The 19,764-nt window shown below is 36.4% G+C and overlaps 1 protein-coding gene across 1 annotated transcript in view; it reads right to left on the reverse strand.

Moving 5' to 3' along the window:
- Nucleotides 1–19,764, reverse strand: part of FBXL17 (F-box and leucine rich repeat protein 17) — a 488,282-nt gene that overhangs the window by 23,535 nt on the left and 444,983 nt on the right. The window lies entirely within an intron of this gene.

A 19,764-nucleotide genomic window follows, 5' to 3' on the forward strand; every position in this document is an offset into this window, starting at 1 on the left:
AACCTATCATCTAAAAACTATGACAGCGTCTCTTGACTGTTTAGCATTGTACCACTACTAAAGTGCAGACACTTATCCCATAATCTACGATGTGCACTATTTATCACCGAAAAGCTCCATAACCCATTGCCCACTTGCAGCAACCAATCAGTGAATGTGGCTCTTTTCTATGGATGCCAGATTTGATGAACATGCACACCTCTACATTGGGGAGCAGAAAAACAGATTTCAGTACCTCCAGCCAGAATAAGTTTATGGGGCATTGGTCTGTGAATGAGAACCCTGAAACAATGCCACAAATGTCAAAAAGAAATAGGAATGGTTTGTTCATTACTTCCTTACTCTAACATAGCATAAGTTGATTTCTGTGACATTAAAGTCGGAGGATATTTCCCAAAATGCGTTGACTCGATTGATAAGAACAGGGTAAATTACTCATGCAAATAAATAGTAACTCTTACAGCTCACAGAAAAGAATACTTGGCAAAATCTCTTTGCTAATTATCTCAGTAATTTTTGTTTTTTACTTGAAAACTCATGCTAATACATCCAGGATCAAGGTACTCCCAAGTAGCCAGATATTTAATGTTTATATAAACAACACTCATCTCAATGTTTTTCTGTGAAAATACCATAGAGGAGGGATTTTTAAGTTCTTCATGCCACCAGTTTGTTAATGCTCTCATCTTTATACATGCTGTTTTGGCATTGAGAGTTTTCCAGGGGCATGGGTGGAGATTTGCCAACTACTAAAGGTTTGCTAAAATAGTCTGAATAATGTCTTTGTGTAGTAAGAGCAATATCTCAGGTTAATCCCATTAGTGTCCCTGACCTAAGAAAATTGTTCTCTCTGGTATTGTCAGAGCTTTCATTGGTTATGATATTCTGAAAAATCTCCTATGATGAATGAAGTATGCGATACATAAAAGAAATCTCTTTCAATACAAAGTGCTCAAATTGTGATTTCCAAAGATGACAAAGCACAAGTTGTAGGGTGGCCCAAGGTCAGTAGATTGTGAACATTTGCTTTATTGAGGTTTGAGGCTAGAACATGAAAGCCCTGCACTAACCAGAATAAGGTAAATCAAGTGGTGTGAGAAGCTTTGGAATACACGAGCAGATGAAAAGTCAATAGATATCAACTCTAGGTGGTAAAATCACAGATTTGGTGTTTTCCTTCCTTTTTTCTTTGTTGTACAAATTAAAATACACAATAAATAAGACACCTGAAGATAAATCAGGGTATTCACGTTTTGTTTTGAGCTAGTTCTATTACTGAAGTTAGAATTAAATTTTATTATTTCTTAACTCATTCATTTATCCGATAAATACCTCATGAGCTCTAGAGCATTTCTGCCAACATTTATCAACTACTTTAAATGTGCCAGGCCCTGGGCTAAGAATTTCAGGTGTATTATCTGATTTAATCCTCACTGCAACTCTAGGAAGTCTTATTGTTATTTCCACTTTAATGATCACGAAATGGAGTCCCAGGGAGACTGAATAACTTTTCTAGTGTCACATGATAGTAAGTGGGGGAGTGAATTTTAAGCTGGGAGGCAGCTCTGAGCCCTGGCTGCATATGAGATCTACCAAACTGAAACCACGGGGCTAGGCACCTGGCAATTCCAATAGTGGCAGAAGTGTGACGCAACACACCTGGCCTGTGCTGGGCACCGGCAACACAAAGATTCATGGAGTTCCTAGGACAGTGGCGGGGAGGTGGGGGTTGGGTAGAAATGAGGAACAGCCAAGTAAACACTCACAACACAGTCCTCATCCCTCATCTCTTCCCATTCCTAACTCCTCACGTTTCACACCTCAAGTCAAAGGTCAGCTTCTCAGAACTGATCACCTTATTATTTACCATTATTGAGAATGTTCTTATTGATTTATGTACCTTTTTTATGGCTCACTCTCCCATTAGAGTCACAGCTCCTACTCACTGCCCAGAGCCCACGTGTGCCTGGTACAGAGCAGGCTCTTACAAATAGGGCTCTTACTGTAATAGGGGCATGCTAAGGGGGCATGGGAGCCACGCATTCTTCAGGGGAGAATTTTTTATGGCGCACTCCCCTATTAGAGTGACAGCCCCTATGCCCAGAGCCCACGTGTGCCTGGCAAAGAGCAGACTCTTACAAATATTAGTTCAATACACTAATGACTGTAATAGAGGCATGCTAAGGGGGCATGGGAGCCATGCATTCCTCAGTTGTTCCATGGAAGCCCTCATGGAACAACTGAGACAGGTCTTGAAGAATGAGTAAGGATTCTCCAGAAAAACAAGGAGGGAGATCACATATGTTGGGCAAAGCAAATGGCAATGGCATGCGTAAAGGTAGATGAGAAAGCACGGGGGAGCTGAAGGTCATTCTGTGTGGCTGAGGTGAAAACAAGGACAAGAAAGTGGCAAGAATCATTCCAGAAATATTTATGCAATGGTTAACGGCACTGAAGTAGGTACAAGGGATACAGAGTAGCAAAAACAAGCAGAGTTCTTGATGTCATGAAGCTTATAGTCTAGTAGAAGAGACACATGTAAAACAAATAAATATAAAAGTAAATATCACTCTTAATTATGAGAAGTGCTCTAAAGGAAATGGACTGATTACTGCGGCTGAGAATAACATTTAGATGAGGGGGCAGCAGGGAGGGTCTCTCTGATGAAGTTACTCTTTATCCCTCAAACAGCCCTGCAGAACAATACCCATTTTAGAGGTAGGAAAACTGAGGTTAAATATAATAGCTCACCAAGGTCCCAACAATAATGAAGTGGCAGAACCACAGTGCACACTGATATTGTTTGGCTCCAAAGCCAGTGCTCCTTCTCTTACAGCAACAGCACCCAGGGTGGGATTAATTCTGCACATGTCTGTTTACCACTATTCAGGACTTGAACATTATAGCTTATTAGATAGCTAAGTATTTGCCCTGTGATCATGGCAGGAATGGTCATGGAATCTTTTGATTCGAAAATATATATCTATCTCTGAATATATCATGCCTTTGGAAATATTTTCATTGTTCAAAAGCTAGCTGTGAAAACTGTAGTGTGGTACAGTTTTACGTTCAGTTCTAGCCTTACTAGTAATACTTAGTAGACATCCGGCCTCAGGATGACATTTAACTTTCATGAGTTTCAGCTTCCTCACCTGGTCAATGGGGATGTTGACTATTGTGTCCTGACGTCTTCACAAGACTGGTCTGAAGTTCAAATAAGATAATGGATGTGAGGGACTTTGCATTACATAAATGCCATGATTTGATATTTTCCCAAACCATCCTACAGTGGTGCAGTTGATATAAAATGAAAATATCTGAAAGAGTTTAAAAAAATAAAAAGCTCTGGGAAAATGAAAACATTATGTAGTACTTAGTCATTATGTCACTGCTTGAGTTCTTGAATGGCCCATTCTCCATCGGTGATCATGAACTTGTACTCTGTACCTTGGCTGATAGGGCTTGTAAAGGTAAAGTATGATTAGTAGCTTCATTAGGGGCTGTTGACACATTTCTGTGGTATTTATTGAACCTTGAAAAGGGATAAATTGTGCAAGACTAATTCCCAATTCCAATGTAATTTTAATATACTTTTTTATGTGTTAAGTGCAACTAATGAAGAAAAACTGTTAAAAAGTACACAAATTCAAAGCTGTAGTTCAGTAATTTGTATGCTGATCAAGGATATACATTAACCTATTAATAGTCATTTCCATAGGCATACAGGTGACAGAATGATTGAAAGATATATGCACATATGCCCATAATTTTGACCAAGAAATTCCACTTAAAGAGATCTACCCTGAAAATATACTTCTAATGGTATAAAATTGCATATATAAGTTTGTTTATTGGAGTGGAGCATTCATTGAAATTGCAAAATAATGGAAACACCCTAAATATCCACATGTAGGAGAGTGGTTGAATAAACTATGCTACACTCACACAATTTAATACTGTATAGCTGTAAAAAAATGAATAAGGAAGATTACTAGGAACTAATTTGGAATGATTTCAAAATCATTAAGTGAAAAAAGCAAAGTGCTAAAGAGTTTATATGGTGTGCTACCATTCTTCGTTTAAAACAAAAGGGTATATAATAAAATACATATGAACCTGCTCATTTGTGCAAAAGTAATATGGGAAGGATAAACTCAAACACAAAAGATTGTTTAACCAAAAGGGTTGGTAGAAAAGAGGAGTAAATAAGGAGGCACAGAAAGTCAGGGTGGGAGTGTGAAGAAGGAAATACACTTCTTGCAGTATCCATTTTTTAATATAGCTTTCACTCTCTGAACCACAGTAATGCTTTACATCAGCAGTCCCCAATCTTTTCATCACCAGGGACTGGTTTCATAGAAGACAATTTTTCTATGGATTGGGGTGTGGAGGAGGGATGGTTTTGGGATGATTCAAGCACATTACATTTAATGTGCAGTCAACCCTCTCTGCTAGTGATAATCTGTATTTACAGCCATTCCCAGTGCTAGCATTACCGCCTCAGCTCCACCTCAGATCATCTGGCGTTAGATTCTCATAAGGAGCACACAACGTAGATCCCTGGCATGTAGGGTTCGTGCTCCGGTGAGAATCTAATGCCCCTGCTGATCCGACAGGAGGCGGAGCTTATGCAGTGATGCAAGTGATGGGGAGCGGTTGTGAATACACATGAAGCTTCAGCTGGCTCACATGCCACCAACCCACCGCTCACCTCCTGCTGTGTGTCTAGTTCCTAACAAGCCACAGACTGGTAGCGGTCCACAGCCCAGGAGTTGGGGACCGCAGCTTTATATACTTCCCGGAATTTAAAAGTGTAGAAGAACACGAAGAAAAATACAAATAGTAACAAATAAATCCAGCTGTATTACAAATGAACAGCATAACCTCCAAGGTGAATAATACAACTACACCAAAAGGGATGGGAATTAAGAATTAGTTTAAGTTGCTTTGGAATACATTTTGATTGGATATTCTAAGGTGAAAACCAAAAAGAACTGTAAAAATACTGTACTCTAGTTGGTAAATACTGTACTCTAGTTGGTAAATCTATTTCAATTACTTAACTACTTTATGTGTAATCTAGGATTGGAAACAATGCAGCCAATCTCTTCATTGTTAAAGAAGTAACAAATAAGAAAATGGGAGAGATTTATAATGAACCTGTGGTATTGAATTAAAATCAGAGAATGATCTCATGGCTTTCAGTATACACAGACACACATATATATACACACATAGATATAGAAATAAATAATATGGTGTTTTTGTATGCCTGGTTCAGTATACATACATATATTTCCTAGCTCATCTGAGAGAGATTAGGAGTAATGGCAATGTAGTAGCTCTCAGATCCTGGTTTCCAAATACCATTCTCCAATAAGAGGAATCAGGGCTTCTTAGAGAAATTATTGATTTCAGGACTTGGGCAGGAAAAATACAAAAAGAGACTGGAACATCTTGTGATGTGAGAAAAATTAGTGCTTTACAAAGAATGAGGGCACGTCAAAAGACACTGGCTACAATCTGAAGGAGCTGTCAATTTGGGCATCAAAATAAATGATAGTATTGGGTTATATTTAATAAATATCCACGAGTCCATACTGATATAAATAATCAAATGAATAAATAAATAGGCAAGGAGGGACAGCTCTTCCTTACTGAAGAATTCCAATTAATTCTGGAACAATTGGGCATCAAAATAAATGATAGTATTGGGTTATATTTAATAAATATCCACAAGTCCATACTGATATAAAAAAATGAATAAATAGGCAAGGAGGGACAGCTCTTCCTTACTGAAGAATTCCAATTAATAAATATAGATGTAACGAGTGAAATACAAAAACATCATCAGGCAAAGACCACAGTAATAATTATTGCAGGTGAGATTCACCAGTGAATGCCAAATGCAGTTGGTGAAAGTTGGAGGAAAAACAATATCGGTATAATGTCAAAAGATATTTACAAATTGCAGAAGGGGAAAACTGTAACTTTACAGTGGAGAGAACAGCAGACACCACCTTAACCTTAACCAAATGATCAAGGTTAACATCACCAGTAATACCACACACAGACATCATGTATCCATTAATCACTTCTGCAGTATTCCTGCCAAAATGAACAACCTCAATCTACTCATAAGAAAACATTAGACAAACCCCAAATGAGAAACATTCTATAAATTAATTCACTGCTACTCATCAAAAGGGTCGAGGTGATTAAATACAAAAATAGACTGAAGAACTGCCACAAATTGGAGGAAACTAAGGTGACCAGTGTGGGATCCTGGATTAGATCTTGGAACAAAGAACTTAGGAAAAAACTGGTAAAATTTAAATAAGATTTGTAGTTTAGTTAAGCTTACTGTTTCAATGTTAAGTTATGGTTTTGCTAATTGTATTATGTTATATAAGCTATCACTCAGGGTAGCTGGGTGAAGAGTATGAGTGAACTCTACTATTTTTGCAACTTTTTTGTAATTCTAAAATTAATTCAAAACAGAGTTTAAAAAAAGCATGGATAAGCTAATAATAGATAACAAATGAATTAACTTAGGCAGAGGACTAAAATTTTCTAAGTGAAAACAGGTATTTTCACAATGAAACATCTGAGATATAAATGTTAGGACTAAAAATAACTTTTTCCTCACAGAAAGAAGATTAGTCATACAAGTGCATTAGCAAGTGACCTGCATGTGCCATTTTGTCCTTTCGAGTTCTATCTTTTGCTATGGATCTACGTACCTGTAATAAAATCAGAAGAAAAGCCCTACTGCTTAAAAGAATTAGGGTTAAAATTTAACAGTAGGATTAACATCTTTCATGTAATACTTCGATAAAAGCCATTTGCAAAGAAATTTCTTGGCACGGTTACAAAGAGATAAATATGAAAAGTGCTCTTCTTTGTAGAAGCCACAGAAGCTCCCAAAACAAAGAAATGACAGTTTCAGAGACATTTGTTGTGGTGGTGTTGGTCCCTGCAAAGGCTCCCTCCCTCCAGCCCGCAGGGACTGCAGTGGTGGTTCCTAACCTGGGCTGTTCAGGAGAATCACAGGTGCCCAGTCAAAGCACAGATACCCGAGTCCCACCCCTGGAGATTCTGGTTCCAGAGAAGCTACAAAAGCTTCTGTGATCCTGATGCACGGCCATGGCTGAGAACCACCGGAACAGAATAACCTACAACTCGGGGCAAAGTCAGTCAACTAAAAACAAAAGAGCTTCAACAAAAGAGCTAGCTTTTAAGGATATAAATAGCTTATGTGTCTGATACTTTAAAACAATTTGGTCCCTCAAACAGTAGTTTTACTGTTATACAATACTTTTAATCTCTTTACTTCTAATTTATGTCCTTTCCTTCCATTTTTATACATGATTATATTCTTCCTCTTAAGTATAGTAAACCCAACACTGACCACACTCTAAAATATTTCCAGATTATCCTTTTTTTGTAAATAATTTCCGTTTCTTCATTGCACTTATTTTATATTTCCAATGCAACACTCATCAGTTTGTGTCATATTAAAAATATTTACCAACATGTTTGTCTTCCTCACTAGATTATGAAGTCTTTGAAGCAGTAAATGGGAGTATGCTCTATCTAAGACCTCTGAATCACTGAAAATCAAGTGTCATTTATTTTTTATATTTTAAATTAACCTTTGGGAAGTATAGCTACATGTAGAAAGTTGCACATGTGAAGGGTGCAAGTTGTTGAATTTTAACAAAGTTAACACAGCTGTGTGACAGTATCCAGATTGAGAAACAGAGTGTGACCAATATCCCTGAAGTCCCTTCATCACCATTTCAGTCACTACTAGTCCCTGGATAAGAATAACCATTATCTTGACTTCCAACCACACATATTAGCATTTCTGTTTTTTGAACTTTATATAAATAGAATCAAACACCACACATGCTTCTAGGTTTTTAGTTACCCATTATGTTTGTGATATTTACCCACATTGTCATGTGTACTGGTAGTGTTACATACTCATCCTCAATGCTGTACAGTATTTCATTCTGTTAATGGACATTTGGGTAGTTTCCACTTTGGAGCTACTGCAGATAATGCTGCTATGAACATTAGCATATATGTCTTTGTGTGGACATATGTTTTCATTTCACTTGGGTAAATACCTAGGAGTGGAATTTCTGGGTCACATGGTAAATGTATGTTTATCGTTATGAGAAACTGACAAAATATTTTCCAAAGTGGTTATACTATTTTATATTCCCACCAGAATGTGTGAAGGTTCCAGTTTCTCCACATCCTTGCCAATACTTGGTAATGTGTGCCTCTTTGATTCTAGCCATTCCAGTGGGTATGTAGGGTTACCTCATTGTGGGTTTTAATTTTCATTTCCCTAAGGATTAATGACATTGTGTATCCTTTCATGGTGTCATACTTCTTTTTTTAAATCCTAGCATAATGTCTCCATCCTTGCAAGTACTTAGTAGATATTAAGTTACATTAATGATGAGGGGGAAACAAATAATTTCTCTATTATTAGACTACAGCAAAGCATACTTCCATGTAATTTGAAGGAAAGTACTAGTACAATAAACACAGTCTATTCTTAGAGACATGAAAGTTAAAAAAGTAAATTCAGGGAAAAAATAAGTTTATAGAAATTTTTTTTCAAATGCTTACTTATTTGTGAAAATTTTAAAAGCCATAGAGCATGCTTTATTTAGGAACTCAGAATCTCTGAAAATCAAGTGGAAAATACATATATTAATAATAAAAACAATTGCTCACCAATGGTGGATAGATAACATTAGAAAGTGAAAACTTTGAATTGTGCTATCATTTTTAAGATGCTGCATATAGGAACATTCATTTTACATAACTCTGCCTATTCAGTTCAGAATAGCGACACACAAGTATTTCCTGACTCACAAAAGGAGCAAACTGGCTGTGGCCCTTGACCTTTCTGGGAAGAGACTCTTCTGCCCTATACATCCTAAAACAGAAATGTAAGCCTTATTTATAGTTTGCCTCCGCTTTCCTTCCTATGAGATAAACAAGTTGGTGGAAGAGTAAGTTCAAGTTAATAATTTTTTAAAAAGTGTCTTTTAATGCATCAGTAGCAAGGAAAGGTATTTTCTCCCATTGTCCCTTCCTATTTATTTTTATTTTACAAACAGAAAGACACAAATCTGGGTATGTAGAAACTATTTCCTATTATGTGATTTCCAAAAATGTAATAAACACGGGCTGTATTTAGAACTAACCTACATTTAACAAGAATCTGATCCACTGCTCTGGTTTTAGTGGTGCAATGTTTGGTGGTAACCAACCCTTTGAGTGGAATGTTAGGTTCCCCTGACAATCCCCCTTATTAAATTTTAGAATTCAAGATGAGGAAGAAAAAAAAGCCTTACCACTCTAACATTAGCTGAGAACCTAAAATCCCCAGTTCAATGATTCTTTTTTATTCCAGCCTGCATAAATACATATATTACTTATCAAAGAATTATGCATCCTTTTCAAAATCCTGACATTATATTAGATTTCCTCACGTTATGATAAGTGAATTCTGGGTTTAACTACATTAGTTCATAGATACGAAAAAGTACATTTATGTCTCTGTCATATATCTGCCTTGCCCACATTTGTGCACTGAGTTTTCCAGATCACTATAAAGACAAAGCATCAGTTTCAAGCAGGTCTCAGATACAAAAATTTGTCTGACCTCATGTGCAGCAGAATAGGATGTGATTTTAGTGACCACCACTTAGGAGACACCAATGGTGGTGAAAACATACATGCTGTCAGGCTGATCAATAAACACTGTAAAAGTATCTTGATATCGAAGCAAAGGAAACCAGAGGAAGAGGGACGAACATGTGGGGATAATAGCAGAGTGAACAGATGATCTCTTTTTTCATTCAACAAATACTAAGTACCTGCTATATACCAGGTAATGTTTTAAGAGCTGGGCATAAAGGTATCAAATCTCTGCCCTTTGGAGATTATATTCTGAATACAAATAAATAAGCAGAATATATAAATTATTGCCTTGTGAAAATTCTTTGGAGAAAAATAAAGCAGCAATCAAGGTGGGAGTATTGCAATTTTAACTAAGGTGGCCAGGGAGGGCCTCACAAAGAAAGTGACATTTGACCAAAAACTTGAAGGGGCAGAGGAGCAAGCCACACAGATATCTATGGGAAAGGCATTTCATGCAGAGAAAGTCTAATGCCAAGGCCATGAGGTGGGAAGATTGCTGGTTTCTTCTAGAATGAAGAAGAGTAGCTAAGATAGATCAGGGAATTAATGGAGAAGAGGGTAGAAAAAAATCATTTTGTAGGCCATTTTAATAATACTGGATTTCACTCTAAGTAAAATGGCAATCCACTGAAAAATTTGGGGCAGAGGAGTGATATGATTTAGCTTAAATTTTCAAAGAACTGCTCTGGCTTCTGGGTTGAGAAGAGACTATGGGAGGCAAGAACAGAAGCAGGGAGACCAATAAGGAGGCCACTGCAAGTGTCCAAGCAAGATGTGATAATGGATTGGCCCAGGGCTGCATGGTACAGATGGAGAGAAAGGGCTGAATTTCAAATAGATTTTAAAGATAGGACCAATAGTACTTGCTCATGGATTGGATGTAGAATGAGAAAAAGAGGAGTCAAGGATGTAAAAAGAAAAAAATCTTTTCTTGACACATTTGAAAGAAATTTCTTTTTTTTTTTTTTTTAGACAGAGTCTTGCTTTGTTGCCCAGGCTAGAGAGAGTGCCGTGGCGTCAGCCTAGCTCACAGCAACCTCAAACTCCTGGGCTCAAGCGATCCTACTGCCTCAGCCTCCTGAGTCGCTGGGACTACAGGCATGTGCCACCATGCCCAGCTAATTTTTTGTGTATATTTTTAGTCGGCCAATTAATTTCTTTCTATTTATAGTAGAGATGGGGGTCTCACTTGCTCAGGCTGGTTTCGAACTCCTGACCTCAAGCAATCCACCCACCTTGCCTCCCAGAGTGCTAGGATTACAGGCGTGAGCCACCGCGCCCGGCCTTGAAAGAAATTTCTTACATGGGATTTTACATAGTTGCTCTTTGTGTCCTTGTGAGTCTAAGTGTCCTTATACTGGTAGGACTATATTGGTTTCTTCTACTAGATATAAACTCCACTGAGGGGGTGAAGACCACCCTTATTCATCTTTGTATCATCACTGGCATAAAGCCTTTATTTATTAGCATTCAATATATAATATGTTCATTTAAATACAGATGCTCCTTGACTTACAATGGGGGTATGTCCTGATAAACCCATCCTAAATTGAAAACACCATAAGTTGAAAATGCATTTGCTACACCTAACCTACTAAACATCATAGCTCCATCTAGCCCACCTAAATGTGCTTAGAACACTTACATCAACCTATACTTGGCAAAATCATCTAACACAAAATCTATTTTACAACAAAGTTGTTAAATATCTCATGTGATTTCTTGAACACTGCACTGAAAGTGAAAACAGAATGGTTGTAGGAGTATTGGAAGTTCTGTCTCTACTGTCTGTGTGTCGCTTTTCCACCGTTGTAAAGTTGAAAAATCATGAGTCAAACCATTGTAAGTCATGGACTGTGTATGTACATCTTAGATATCACAGTTATAAGCATTTAGGAAAAAACTTGAAAAGGGGTCTTGTTTATTCTCTAGAGTTCACACTCATTCTTTAATTCTAAAAATATTTTTTGAGTAGCTACAAGTATATCAATCACTGTGATGACTATTAGGAGTCTTTGGGGAGATTATAGGTAATATATATTTTTCCTAGTAAGTTTTTATATTTAATATTTTTCAATACTGGGCATGTTTTATTTTTACAAAGTAAAAAAAAAATCCCAGTTTTTAAAATATTTCTACTGGATAGATCAGTTAATTTTACCAGAATAAAACAAATAATTTGACATTTCCTACAGTGGGTTTTCCTATCTAACTCAGTGCTTTTCAAGGCAAACACACACATTTACTGGTGCCACATTTAGGTGTTACCTAAAATCATGTGGGAAAAAGCATAAAGCTATTTACAAACTAAAACTATGCACAGAAAGTATAGTTCAATTGTTTCTCTTAAACTGTCACCAGAACAGTTGTAAGCCAGAAGCTATTTTCAGGAATGTGGATTAGCTTAGATACTTGCAATAATTTTTGCTTACGGGCACTTCTGCCATTAGAAAGGCAAAGGAAATAAAAGACATGAAATTTAAAGCTTTTCAATTGAAGTTTTGATAGTTTAGTGGAGAACTAGATTAAAATATAGAGAACACTAAACTTTCCATATTCTTTATTGTTGATTTTCCCTGTAATTTTCCTACCAATGGCCCCTTCCACTGCCAGTTTGCTGCCTAATATATACCCGTCTATCTCTGAGAAAGTCCAGTTGTTATTTCAACCCCAAAATGCAGCAAAAGGGGTTGTATCATCACTGTGCTAGGGGCTAATAAAAAAATAGGGGGAAAAATCAAAGAAATGGGAGGTGGAAAAAGAAAGCACAAGAGGAAGTAGCAAAGAGGAGAGGGAAAGGAAAGACATTGAGGAAAAAAACAATTAAGGTGCATAGAATAAGCAGTACAGAAGGTACTGAAGGAAGAGGCCCAATTCTGGATCTTCTCAGCTGCAAGCTGAAACCACACACACAAGCACACGTGCACATGTGTGCAAACATACACAGATATATGAACACACATTTATCTCTAGCCCCTAATCCATGGGTAGATTCACCTTGAAGCTCATGTAGGTTGAGCTTCAGGGTTTATCATTTACATAGACCTTTACATTACAAGGGCCTCGGTCCTAGAAATGTGTTTACATGATGATATATTTTTGCAAAATCTGTAAAAACAAGACACTGTTGTATTCCTTTTCTTAAAGAGAGACCTCAAAACTGTATAGACCTCAGGCTCTGCAAAATCCTGAATCTATCCCTGACCTAACCAAGAATATTCTGATTTAGTAGGTTTGGGGAGGAATCCTGCATCTTTTTTTTTTTTCTTAAATGTTACTAAGTGATTTTGATACACAGCCAGGTTTGGAAATCACTGACAAAGGACTACAGACTGATCAGTTTAATGAGTTCCTGACATCTAGGTAATATTTCTTTCTGGAGCTTTGCCACCATTGATTGGGACACAAACCATATAACACACTATGTAGTTTGGAAAAAGCTGACAATTGGCAACATTTACTTCCACATTGCAGTGATGAATCACATAACCCTCTGTGCCGAGTAATTAACTATCCATTTGTATGTACAGGCTGTAGCGATATAGTTCTTTCCAACGAGGAAGGAAGGGAATTTGGACATAACATTAACAGTTGTTAATACCAAGCAAATAGAGCAAATTGGATTTATTAAAAAGAGTATGTGTGTGGATTTTTCCCTAGGAGTTGATATAATTTGTCTAGCTTTCTAATTATAGCTGGGACAGAAAATGGCTGAACCCAAAGACCTCTCACGGTATCTAATAAACTTTTACTTACAGGGAGAACATTTCTTGGGTTGGAGAATGACAAATAATTTACTAAGCTTTTCCTGAAAGATAGCTAAAGGTGTTTCACCTATATCCAGCTGATGAATTAGCTTTAGCTAATAATCAGTGTCATGAGACAGGGAAGAAGCAGCCTGTAATTACTTTGAAAGGAATGAAGGAACAGATCTGATAAAGAAACTAAATCAGCTAATTCCTCTAGTGGCATACTGAATGGGAGAGAAGCTTACTTTACTGAGAGTTTAAAGTAAGGCGAAGACAGGGGACACTGGCAGTTTTTACCTGCCTGGCATTAATTCTCACTTTATCCTAGCAAACCCTCAATTTTCCTTTCCATAAGTTCCAGTTTGGAGACTGCAGTCAAAGGTTCCCTGCCTTCTGAAGGCTGAGGGGGGGGGGGGGCATATGTCCCCAATCTGACTAACCATTCTTGGTTGCAAGAAATCCTGCCTGGGATGACTTAAGGAAAACAGCTGCAGCCAATCCATCCTGGGGACCTTCCCTAAGGAGACTGTTAACAGTCCCAGCTGCCTAGAGGTCCCATGTCCTTGTCCTTTCCAAGGCTTACCTTAATTAGTTTTTATTTTGATTCTAGGTGTTACTCCATTTTCTTCCAATATATTACTTTTCTTTTGTTCTTTGTTTTATTTTTACTTAAAATTGCCTCTGTTGGTTTCTCTTACTTGTGACTGAGACAGAAAACTATGTATACAACAACTATGCTATTTCCTACAATAACATAAAAACTTCAGAAGGATTTTCAACAATGCCAGATGAAAGAGTCAGAGCAGCAGAAAATTATAAATATGGCTTAGTTAATAAACATTTATTTTGTTGGGAGATATTACTGAAGTATCCATATTCAGTTTTTAGCAGTCAAATTAAAATAATCTTATTTAGTTCCCCATGATATCTTTTCAAATTTTTCAAACAATACTCCAGTGATTTTTATAAAAATGGGACAACTTATTGCAAAAATTAAATCAATAAAATATAAAAAAACTTCAAAATTATCCCAAATTCCACTGTCCAGAAATTGTAATATATGATAAACATTCTTTCAGCACCTTCTGCTTATAAATAGATCAAAAGAGAGATCAAAATAATTTCAAAAATCTTACATATAATTACACATGCCTTTAAAAAAGTATGTTATTTCTTTTTACTTGAACCAAAAGAAATTAAATTGCAACTAAAAGCATCACAGAATTTTAGCTAAATGGTTCTTTATCATAAAAGATAATAATTTTTAAAAGAATCTACATAAATTAAGAACAAATTATGAAATCTTTAATAATTTAGAGTAATTTAAAAAGTTCTATATTTTAAAATCAGACAATCTATTGAATCCCTTTTAGGAAAGATGAGAAAACTGGCAGGCATTTATTTCTCCATCTTCCTTCTTCGTCTTCTTGCATTTGCTAGTTATATTATTATTTTTACATCGTCAGGTTTCAATGTTTCTATCTTCTTTTGTAACCACAATTCTCATAGTTGTTTTGCTGCGGTTCTACATGTACCATAAATTTCTCCATGATTTTTTTTTATTCTTGAGATCTTCATTTTGATTAATCTCTTGGGTGGCCAGCTATCATCTTTAAATAGTTTTTTGGTTTTTTTTAAAGATTCATTGTATATTTCCTAAGTTCTTGTGCCCTTGAGAAGGACTGGTACCCTTATGCTTAAGGAACAACATGGCCAAATAGTAAATTTGGGGGTCATACTGATTTTACCTTCAAAGCTTTATAGACAAGTGGTTTGGTTTTGCTGTGGAGAAGTGTTAAGTCCAACCTGAGTTCTTATTCTTCATGTGTGTCTTATTTTCAATGCCCAGAAGCCATACAATTGTTCCTTTGTCTCTTAGGATGAATACATTTATCAGAATATGTCTTCATTATTTTTTGTAGCAATTTATTTTCCTGGAACTATACAAGTTCTTTTGATTTTTATAGATTCAAAACCCTTTACACACAAGATCCATGAGTTTCATTCTTGTTCTGTTGGCCTCACTTTCCTCCCCATCCCCACTCCCCTGGAAATGATGCCCTCAAATAAAATGCTAGGGCACAGACACTGTAAATGATCCTGTATTTGTTCTTTTCAAATTCTTTCTTCTTTGATTGTCTGGGGTTGGTTAGCTATGGGGAAATATGGGAGGTTATTAATAAGCTGGAGCTGTCTGCAGCAACTCCTTGGGAATCTTTGTGTCTAGTATCCTTGCCACAAATCTACTGTTTCCTTTATCTGGACACACTTGTCCCCTCAGATTTCTATGTTCAAGAGGTTACGTGTTACCAATAACAAAATCTATTATATTTGGATCATTTTTGTGTTGATTCTGGCACTTTCTCCTTCTCTCCCTCTTTTACGCACTTTATATCTGGCAGTTTCCCCCATTTGGGGGAAGGGGACTGAGGATATAGATGGCCCATCAACATGGTTTGTCCTTTAGAGAGTTCTTCCCTGACATTATTGGGACGTGAAACTGGGACTACACAAGGACATTCTCACCTCTTCATGGGCTAGTACACTACTAGAGATTCATGGCTCTACTCAAAGAATTGCTCCATATGCCTTTCTGGAAGGGGATACTCATTTTTGTGTTAACTAGAAGTATCCCCCAATATTATTTTGTTTAAAAATTATGATGTTAAAGAGAGTCCATAATGTAGAGAGATAAATTATGCAGAGAATTCTTAAACTTTAGGTTACTTTGACTAATATTTAATATATTATTACTGCATGCCAGTAACAAAGTAGATAAAAAGATGAGTAAAACAAAGTTATTTCTTATCTTTACATTCAGTGTGGCAGGGAGAATAAATAAAACAGAAGATATTTATATTATTAGTATGGCTGGGCAAATACTGTGCACTGCTGAGCTATGTAGGTTGATAATATGACCAATGTTCACTTCTCAATTTTTATGTGGAGTTTTACATTTGTCTCATATCTTATTTGTTTACTTTTTGTGTTTCTATCACTGTTTTAAATACTCTTACAGATAGTGTCAATATTTTTCCAAAAACTCCAATATATAAATTAACTTACAAGTTTCATTACTCAGAGGGCCCTCCTCTCTCTATGCCTTCCCTTCTGAAGTCCTCCCTCTTCTTGCTTCTGGCAGAATTAGAACTGTCAGGAATAAGCGCACAGAAATCCTAAGATTTCTCTTTTCAGCTCTCCTATGGATACTATGTCTTTCATCATGGTTTATTTACTTTTGTGATAAAATGTATCATCTAAAGGGTTAATAGTAGATAAAATCTGAGTCCTTAATGGTTTAATATAATCTTTATTTTACTTTCGCACTGAATGGTTGGGCAGTGTATAGAATCACAGGTTGATAACTATTTCTCCTCAGTTTGAAGGCACTGCTTCATTGTCTTCTAGCTTCCCACATTGCTTTTGAGAGATTTGAGCCATTCTTATTTCTGATCTGTAGCATGGGTCCTGTCTTCTTTCTGGGGTGACTTTTTGAATTTTCTTTTCATCCTTGACAATCTGAAATGCCATGATGATGTGCCTTCATAAAGGTCTATTTTCATACATGGAGCTGAACATTTGGTGGGCCCATTCAATCTGGAAACTCATGTCCTTCTTTCTTTCATAGAAGTCTGTTCTTTTTTTTCCAAGGATGCAATTTATTTTATCTCTGAGAATAATATCAATGGTTTTTGATGTTTTCTTCTGCCATCTGTATTGTCACTGTTTCCTCCTTTTTCTGTTTCAATATCTGTTTTTTATGTTGGAAGCCTTTCTCAAATGTCCAGTCACCAAAAGATTTTTGACCATATTACTCAAGTTGTTTAGTGTATCCCATGCCTTTGAAAGCTGAACCTTACAGAAGTACTGTGGGCCAAGAGGGTCACCTATCAAGGCGATTAAATGCTCTCTGAAAGCATTTAGGTTATGAATTTCTCTATTTTGTTAAGATAGTTGCCATTCCTCTGTCTGATTTCTGTTTTCCAAAAATATGATGTTATCCTTCAACCTTTCCTATCTCCTTTCTTGTTTTCTTTGTCTTAAAAAAATCCCTTAATGTTACTTTGGCAAGATTTTAGGAGAAAGAAAACATAAATGCATGTGGTCTACCAGCCATTCTAATTGGTGAGAAAGAAAGAGCATGGGAAAACTATGGTATTTACTAATTGTTCCCAGTTTTAGGAATTCATTAAAAATTGCTTCCTTTGGGGTTGAAATGAAATATCTAATTAAGGCAAGGTCAATCTCTTTACATGTATATGTGTTACATACTCTAAAAACAAAAATGAAAGGCAGAGTAAAAGCAGAACAATTTACCATCAAGGGTTTAACATTCAGGATTATATCCTGAAAAATGTAACTAGAAGAAATAATTAAATAACACCTTTTAGTTTTCCTGGTTTCTGCATTGTTTCTCTATAGTACCACTGATTCTTGAACAACATGGATTTGAACTGCACAGGTTTGTTTATATGCAGATTTTTTTTTCAATAAATATATTGGAAAACTTTTTTGGAAATTTATGATAATTAAAAAAAATGGATGAACCAAGTAATCTAGAAATAGCGAAAAAATTAAGAAAAAGCTGAGTATGTCATAAATGTGTAAAATATAAGTAGATATTAGTCCATTTTATCATTTACTACAACAAAAGATAAACAAATTTATTATAAAACATTAAAATATTGAAACTTATGCAAACACAGAGCTTACATGACACCATTTGCTAAGAGAAATGTAAACAAACATAACAATACAGTATTAAATCATAACTGCATAAAATTAACTATAGTATATACTGTACTACTGTAATAATTTCATAGCCACCCCCTATTGCTATTATAGTGAGTTCAAGTGTTGTGAGTATCCCCTTAAAATGCCATGTGATGCTAATCATCTTCACATGAGCAGTTTGTTTCTCCAATAAATTGTGTATCACAGCAAAAAGTGATCTCTTGTGGTTTCCACATATTTTTCATCATGTTTTGTGTGCTATTGTAAGGCATGAATACCACCATGAGACCTATACGGTGCTGGAAGTGCTCCCAAGAAGCAGAGAAAAGCCATGGCATTACAAGAAAATGTTGAATTGCTTAATATGTACCACAGACTGAGGTGTGCAGTTGCAGTTGTCTGCTATTTCAAGATAAATGAATCCAGTGTAAGGACCACTGTGAAACAAGAAAAGGAAATTTGTGAAACTATTGCTGTAGCTAAGTCAGTAGGTGTGAAACCCTTGCACGTTTTGTGAAATATTGTACCTTTTAATCTCATATTAAAAATGCAAACATGAATCTATTATACTATATGACAACTTAAAGCAACACGAAGGTAAAGGATCTAAAGCTGGAGAATTTAACAACAGCAAAGGATGGTTTGATAATTTTAGAAAGAGTTTTGTCTTTATCTTTTTTTCCCTCCACTTCCCCTTCTCTGAGTTTTGGCTTTAAAATGTTACGATAACAGGAGAAGCAGCCTCTGCAGACCACAAGGCCGTAGATGTGTCCCCAGACACTATTAAGAAAATCATTGAGGAGAAAGGATAACTGCTGAAACATGTTTTTAATTCAGACTAAAGTGCTTTATTTTGGGGGGAAAAAGCCATAAAGAACATTTATTAGTAAGGAAGAGAAGTGATCACCAGGATTTAAGGTAGAAAGGGATAGGACAACTTTACTGTTTTGTGCAAATGCAGTCAGGTTTATGATCAGGACTGCTAACTCCAGAGTCTTGAAGGGAAAAATGAATACCAGCTGCTAGTCTTTCAATTATACAAGAAGTCTTGGACAATAACGACCCTTTTTCTGGATTGGCTTCACCATCCCTGAAGTCAGGAAGTACCTTGCCAGTAAGGGACTGCCTTTTAAAGTTCTTTTGCTATTAAGCAATGCCCCTGGCCACCCAGAATCCCATGAGTTCAACACTGAAAGTATCAAAGTGGTCTACTTGCCCCCAATCCCAACATCTCTTGATGAGCATCTAGATCAGGGCGTCATAAGGATCTTTAAGACTCATTACACACAGTACCGTATGGAAAGGATCGTTAATGCTGTGGAAAGAAACCCTGATAGAAAGAACATCATGCAAGTCTGGAAGGATTACACCATTGAAGATGCCATTGTTGTTACATAAAAAGTCATGAAAGCCATCAAGCCTGAAAAAATAAATCCCTGCTGGAGAAAACTGTGTCCAGATGTTGTGCATGACTTCACAAGATTTACAACAGAGGCAATCCAAGGATATTATGAAAGAGATATGGAGGCAAAAAAGGGTGGAGGTCGAA

Source organism: Microcebus murinus, chromosome 11, assembly GCF_040939455.1.
Source record: "Microcebus murinus isolate Inina chromosome 11, M.murinus_Inina_mat1.0, whole genome shotgun sequence".
In the NCBI taxonomy this organism is placed as follows: Eukaryota; Metazoa; Chordata; class Mammalia; order Primates; family Cheirogaleidae; genus Microcebus; species Microcebus murinus.